This window comes from Bos indicus, chromosome 29 (assembly GCF_029378745.1).
Source record: "Bos indicus isolate NIAB-ARS_2022 breed Sahiwal x Tharparkar chromosome 29, NIAB-ARS_B.indTharparkar_mat_pri_1.0, whole genome shotgun sequence".
Classification (NCBI taxonomy): domain Eukaryota; kingdom Metazoa; phylum Chordata; class Mammalia; order Artiodactyla; family Bovidae; genus Bos; species Bos indicus.
The window spans coordinates 27,494,077-27,501,908 of NC_091788.1; the positions used below are offsets into that span (position 1 = coordinate 27,494,077).

Below are 7,832 nucleotides of genomic sequence, written 5' to 3' on the forward strand. Positions count from 1 at the left end.
CATCCCCCCGTCCCTCTCCCACAGAGTCCTTGTATGCAAGACAGCAAAAGAGACACAGATGTATAGGTAACTTTCTTTAATATTTATGGTATTCTCTCAAGGCAAGCCCTAGTATTGTTTCCCTTTGAAAGATGAGTCAACTGAAGCTCAGTTTACTTAGAGGAAATGCACACAGTCCCTAACATAATAAAGACAGAGGCTAGAATGTCTGGCTTCAGGAACTGTGATTTTACTCAAAGTAGTATATTGCCTCCAGGTAATTGTGGGTATGTGTAAGGCCTTCTCGGTAATTTTCTTTGACACATTAATCTTCTACCTTTCCTGTAAGATTGTAATTGCTTTCGGCTAGATCTCTCCAATGCTATTTTCACTTTCATTTCATTTGATATAATGAAAATAAAAAGAATATTTCAAACCTGTGTTGATCAAACAAAAAGACCAAATGGAAAGTTACTGCAGGAACTTATCATAAGATTCATCAATGAGACTCAAATTATCATGTTCAATACCAACAATTTTTTACAGAAGCAGACCAACACATTTTTATCTTTATACCATTAATGCTATACTGTTTATATAATAAACAGGGGCTTCCTTGGTGGCTCAGCAGTAAAGAATGAAGCTGCCAATGCAGAAGATGTGGCTTCACTCCTTGGGAGGAGAACATCTCCTGGAGGAGGAAATGGCAACCCACTCCAGTATTCTTGCTGGGGAAATCCCATGGACAGAGGACCCTGGCAAGCTACAGTTCATGGAGTTGCAAAGAGTCTGACATGGCTTTGCCACTAAACTACAACAAATTTTTGTATCAACTACACATAATAGTCCCAAATTCTGTAAGTTGTATCACCTTCATGCAGTTCATAGTCTTTTGTCACACAAGTTATATGTAATTGCCATTTCTTGTCAGTTTTATCTTGGAAACATCTTGCTCATATTGCTCCTTTTTCTGCTTCTGGGAATTTAACATCTGGTAACTATAAATTCACATAAAATTCTAAATACTCAATGGACACATGTTTGAGCAAGCTCTGGGAGATGGTGAAGGACAGGGAGGCCTGGCGTTCTGCAGTCCATGGGGTCACAAAGAGTCCTCTAATTAAAAATAATAAAAAACCTTATATAATATGGAAAGAGAAGTATCCCCTGTTTACCATTAACTTAAGCATAGTGATATATAACATACTTTAAGTCTAGGCAGTAGGATTGTGCAATAATTTTTCTCTCTCCACAGACTAGTGGAAATTCTTAATTGGGTTCGGAAAGAGGAGACCCTCTTCCCTGAACTGGTCTGGATAACTTTATATGTGTTCACCTTCCTCTCCTGGTTTCTTCTATGTGACACACTCTATACGAAGATTGTTTCACATACTTGGGCCTTTCTTTCTTCTCAGTCTTAAGTTAATGTTCAGGAGAGCACTAGTCAATGTTTTATAACCTTAATTTATCATGAAATTTAACATAAATTAATATATAAAGTATATGAAAATGTATACTTCACATATTTTTAATACACTGAAAAGCATATAACCAACATGCAGATCTATAAAGAGAACACTGTCCATAGCCCAGAGAAGTCTGCAGGCCCTTTTCTTCCATTCTCCATCTTGTCTCTACTGTAACCTGTTTCTGGCTTTGTATATACCTTCCTTGTCTAAATAGGGCCTCAGTGTTTTCTGTATCCAGCCTACAGTAGGTCAAAGAAAATGAGGAAAAGACACACCTTGACCATGCCATATCTCACTGCAAGAGAGAAAGAGAAATGTATGTCCTGGAAGAAGAGGTGAACAGCTGGCAGTCTTAGCCATACTGGGCTAATCATATTGGTGCCTAACAAATCTCATTGGTTTGAAGGTTAAATAAGATGTTGAAAGTAAAAATTTAGGGCTGAGCTGAAACTGGGGAAACATTTATATCAATATTGAATACTATAGGCTACTTTTATGTGTTTCCATTTATTTCACAAGCCGATATCAAATGAAGATATTCTCACACATTCTAAATTGGACAATAAAGATGTTAAATATGAAATATAAAAGACTATTTCCAGATATTTTTATTATTTGAGTATATTGCCCTTATTTGTGCTCAGAGGCATTTTTATTCACTAAAATTGCTGTTTATGTTTATTGCTTTTTTTAAGTATAGCAAATTTTGTATGATAACTTTAAAAACAACCCTGAGAAATTTAGAATCAAAACACCCAAGACCTAGTCGCGGCTGTACCAATTATTAATGGTGATTTGGAACAAGCCATGAACATCTCTGAGAATTAGTTTCACTATCTAGGAGATGGAAGCCGAGTTCCCCTTCCCTATTTACCTCAAATTTCTCCCAGGAGATATTTGTTACATATGCTGTTTGATAACTGTTACATATGCTGACAGAGGTAACAGTAAAGAGAAAACTACAACACTAAGAGCAGTGATAGCACCCTATTCATTCTCTTTATTATTTGAAGTGAATAAATTCAGCTTGCTGTCAGAGAGACTTTAAATATCCAAAGTAACTCCATCATCCTACCACTCACTGAGGGAGGTGGAAATTCCAAACTCATAATGTAAAACTTCCTTATACAGAGAGGAATTTTAACATACAAAGGTACATATTTTGTATGGCAAAGCCTCGCATATAAATCACCTACTTAATCTGATGCTAAAATGAATGTGCAGTGAAATGCCATAAAGATGGAGAAAACACCAACTGTGTCAAATTAAGAGAAAAACAGCACGTCCATCCTCAACATAAGCATTTGCTGACATAATCAACTTTTAGAAATAATTGTAACCATATAAGATCTATTTGAGGATCTACCCACATGTAGGTTGTAAATCTGTTGTTGTTTTGTGGCTATGTCGTGACTAACACTTTTGGGACCCCATGGGTCCCTCTTGTTTCTCTGTCCATGGTATTTCCAAGACAAGAATGTTGGAGTGGCTTGCCAAAGTCTATTATATGGCATATGAAAATTTAAATGTATATCTGTCTCTTGCATTTCTTTGTTTATGTGCTAGGCATTTAGCAGTTACAAAATATGTGTTGCATTTTATTCTGTTTTGCTTTTACTTAAATAATGAATGATTGAATCAATAATTATTATTTCTTCCTTAAATCAGCAAGTATTTCCAGTTCAACCCTTGTTCTTAGGAGGTGGAACCAAGAACCACGTATCTGGAAGTGCTTGCAGGGATAGAAAGTGCATTGCATGCCCTGCAGAAGATGTTTTGATTTCACAAAACAGAAGATTTGAAGGCCACCTGTGTATATCTGTCTCTATGTTTGTTTACAGGGAGGTTGTGTAAAAGAGTGGGGGACGGAGTTAGTAAAATTAGTAAATTTTCTTTCTGATTTCTGTAACTACCCAGACAGCCCATGCTTTCACACTGATTTGGGTGGGGGGGAGGGCAGGAAAAAAGTGTTAGTCACTCAGTCATGTCCAACCCTTTGACCCGATGGACTGTAACCCACCAGGCTCATCTGTCTATGGAATTCTCCAGACAAGAATATTGGAATGGGTTACAATTTCCTTCTCCAGGGAATCTTCCCAAATCCAGGGATCAAACTCGTTATAATCTGAGCCATCAGGGAGAAGCTCTCCTGTTACATAGACACAGGAGAAATTCTCAGCTTGCCTGTTTAACTCTCAGCAGTACAACTTCAATATAATTATCCTTTCTCTCATAATTTCTTTAGTGTATAACACAAAAAAGCAAACACTATAAGCTATAACTCTGTTATACATGTAAACACTCTACCTTGATTCCCTCTTCTTTTTTAGTGAGGTCCAAACAGACACTCTCTTGCTTTTTCGATGATCCAGCGGATGTTGGCAATTTGATCTCTGGTTCCTCTGCCTTTTCTAAAGCCACTTCACACTTTACTAGCGTGTGAAGTGAATGCAATTGTGTGGTAGTTGGAGCATTCTTTGGCATTGCCTTTCTTTGGGATTGGAATGAAAACTGACCTTTTCCAGTCCTGTGGCCACTGCTGAGTTTTCCAAATTTGCTGGCATATTGAATGCAGCACTTTCACAGAATCATCTTTCAGGATTTGAAATAGCTCAACTGGAATTCCATCACCTCCACTAGCTTTGTTCATAGTGATGCTTTGTAAGGCCCGCTTGACTTCAGATTCCAGGATGTCTGGCTCTAGGTGAGTGATCACAGCATCGTGATTATCTTGGTCGTGAAGACTTTTTTTGTACAGTTCTTCTGTGTATTCTTACCACCTCTTCTTAATATCTTCTGCTTCTGTTAGGTCCATACAATTTCTGTCCTTTATTGTGCCCATTTTTGCATGAAATGTTCCCTTGGTATCTGTAATCTTCTTGAAGAGATCTCTGCTGCTGCTGCTGCTGCTAAGTCTCTTCAGTCGTGTCTGACTCTGTGCGACCCCATGGATGGCAGCCCACCAGGCTCCGGCGTCCCTGGGATTCTCCAGGCAAGAACACTGGAGTGGGTTGCCATTTCCTTCTCCAATGCATGAAAGTGAAAAGTGAAAGTGAAGTCGCTCAGTCGTGTCTGACTCTTCGCGACCCTATGGACTGCAGCCCACCAGGCTCCTCCATCCATGGGATTTTCCAGGCAAGAGTACTGGAGTGGGTTGCCATTGCCTTCTCTAGTCTTTCCCATTCTATTGTTTTCCTCTATTTTTTGCATTGATTACTGAGGAAGGCTTTTTTCTTTCTTCTGGCTATTCTTTGGAACTCTGCATTCAGATGCTTATATCTTTCCTTTTCTCCTTTGCCTTTAGCTTCTCTTCTTTTCACAGCTACTTGCAAGGTCTACTCCGACAACCATTTTGCCTTTTTGCATTTCTTTTTCTTGGGGATGGCCATGATGACTGCCTCCTGTACGATGTCATGAACCTCCATCCATAGTTATTCAGGCACTCTGTCTATCAGATCTAAACCCTTGAATCTATTTGTCACTTCTACTGTATAATTTTAAGGTATTTGATTTAGGTCATACTTGAATGGTTTAGTGGTTTTCCCTACTTTCTTTAAGTCTGAATTTGGCAATAAGGAGTTCATGATCTGAGGAACAGTCAGCTCCTGGTCTTGTTTTGACTGACTATATACAGCTTCTCCATCTTTGGCTGCAAAGAATATAATCAATCTGATTTCAGTAGTGACCATCTGGTGATGTCCATGTGTAGCGTCTTCTCTTGTGTTCTTGGAAAAGGGTGAGTTCTCTTCGAAAAATTCTATTTGTCTTTGCCCTGACTCATTTTGTACTCCAAAGCCAAATTTTCAGGTTAATCCAGGTATCTCTTAACTTCCTACTTTTCATTCTAGTCCCCTATAATGAAAAGGACATATTTTTTGGGGTGTTAGTTCTAGAAGGTCTTGTAGGTCTTCATTGAACCGTTCAACTTCAGCTTCTTCAGCGTTACTGGTTGGGGCATATACTTGGATTACTGTGATATTGAATGGTTTGCCTTGGAAATGAACAAAGATCATTTTGTTGTTTTTGAGATTGCATCCAAGTACTGCATTTCTGACTCTTTTGTTGACGATGAGGGCTACTCCATTTTTTCTAATAGATTCTTGCCCACAGTAGTAGATATAATGGTTGTCTGAGTTAAATTCATTCATTCCAGTCCATTTAAGTTTGCTTGTTCCTAAAATATCGATGTTCACTCTCTTCATCTCCCTTTTGACCACTTCCAATTTACCTTGATTCATGGACCTAACATTCGTGGTTCCTATGCAATATTGTTCTTTACAGCACCAGACTTTACTTCCATCACCAATCATACCCACAACTGGGTGTTATTATTTACTTTGGCTCCATCTCTTCATTCTTTCTGGAGTTATTTCTCCACTGTTCTCTGGTATCATGTTGAGCACCTACCGACCTGGGGAGTTCATCTCCCACTTACTAGTATATTAAGTGGGAAAAGAGGAAAGGAAATTGTGGAAGATTTTGTAGAGTAGGAAGATCTACTCTACAAAAACTGAAAATAAATTGGGAAGGTTCAAATTTTCCTCAACATGGTGAGAAAGAAATAATATTGTCATTAAAATTATTTTAATTAAACACAGAACCTTCCTGCCCTGTGACTAATTGCACAGAGGGATAGTTTCTAATCAAATCTCTCATGCTTGGATTTTTTCTCAGAGCAGTTTTCACATCTTTATTCTCAAGCTGTAGATTAAGTGATTCATCATGGAAACCACATTGCTGTAAAAGAGAGAAGAGATATTTCTCTCATTCATAGACCCAGCAGAAGATTGTTTGAGGTACATAAATATGCATGATGCAAAGATCAGAGAAACAGCAATGATGTGGGAACTGCAGTTGTTGAAGGCTTTCTTCCCTCCATTGAGCATATGTGCAGGATGTTGGCGAGGATGAGAAGGTAAGAGACAAAGATGTTAAGATTGGGTGCAATGATGTTAGTACCTGCCGCAATGAAAAGTTCCAGGTCGTTGATGTAGGTACTTGTGCAGGAGAGCTGGAATAGAGGGTGGATGTCACAGAAAAAATGGTTGATGGTGTTTGCATCTTAGAAGGTCAGTCTCAACATGCATTCATTGTGAGCCACTGCACAAGAAAATGCCACCAAGTAGGAACCAAATATAAGGCTGGAACATACTTTAGAGGACATAACAACATTATACAAAAGTGATTGCAGATGGCCACGTAGTGATCATAGGCCATTGACATCAGCACATAGATCTCAGAAATACAACAACAACAACAACAACAAACAGAAAAAGTAAAGCTGAATCATGCACCCCATGTAAGAAATAATATCCTACATTGATACAAAGTTAATCATCATTTTGAGTATAAACACAGAAGAATAACAGAGATCTATGAAGGACAAGTTAAAGAGGAAAAAGTACATGGGGGTGTGTAGGTGTGAACTTATCCCAATTAGAATTATCAGCCCCAAATTTCCCATCACAATGACCATATACATAATCAGAAACAGGAAAAACAGGGGGAGCTGGAGATCTGGGTGGTCTGTTAATCCCAACAGAGTGAATTCAGTCACAAAAGAGTAATTTCCAATCATTCTTCTCTAAGGGAATCTGTGGACTCACGAGAAATGGGTAGCATTAGAAAACAACTCAGTTCTTCTCATAATATTTCATCCTAAGGTAGAATGTATAAATGGCAATGCATGAGCCTAGATCCTACCTAGACCCATTGAGTTTACCTTTATCATTATCATGATACAGAGTGAAATGGACTTTCACTTCATCAGAGCTTTTGTAAGCTAATATAACAAAGACATCACAAACTTAGCCTATAGTGGGAAGACCACAGGCAAAGATGACACTGGAAAAACCAAGGGAGAAGAACTGTTGGTCAGGACAGGGGTGTATTACTTTCCTCTCAACATTTCCTTATTCACCTCAACTCTTCCCTCACCAGGAAAATCAGAGGCAGTGTTCCTAGCAACCTGGCGCTAGCTTCCAATGCAGATTAGTCTTGACTGGTAGGAACCAAGAATTCTGCTTTTAATACAAAATGAAGGCACCAGAATCCTCATGAGGTTAAGTTACTTCCTTTGTTAGAGTGTAAAAACTACAAAGGTAGAAGACTGAGAGTTCCACCTACTTAGAAGAGACTTCCTGATTGATATACTCTTTGAGCCCCTCAATGACTCTGAATATTCTCTGACCAATCCCCTGAAGAGATTTTGCCACAAACTTCACTTGAGTCTCAGAAGTACACAAAATGGGAGAGAACAGGCATATTTGCATCCCTGGATTTCCATCTCAAAACAAGGATTATATGTTGTAAATTGAATTCAGAAATGTACCCTCCTTAGTTCAGAAAACCTCAGGGCTGGCTCTCTTATCAGTGGTCTCTACC

General features: G+C 38.6%; 1 pseudogene; it reads right to left on the reverse strand.

The window, feature by feature from the left end:
- Positions 1–6,032: 6,032 nt before the first annotated feature.
- Positions 6,033–6,665, reverse strand: LOC109554035 (olfactory receptor 8B2-like; annotated as a pseudogene).
- Between the last annotated feature and the right edge of the window lie 1,167 nt (positions 6,666–7,832).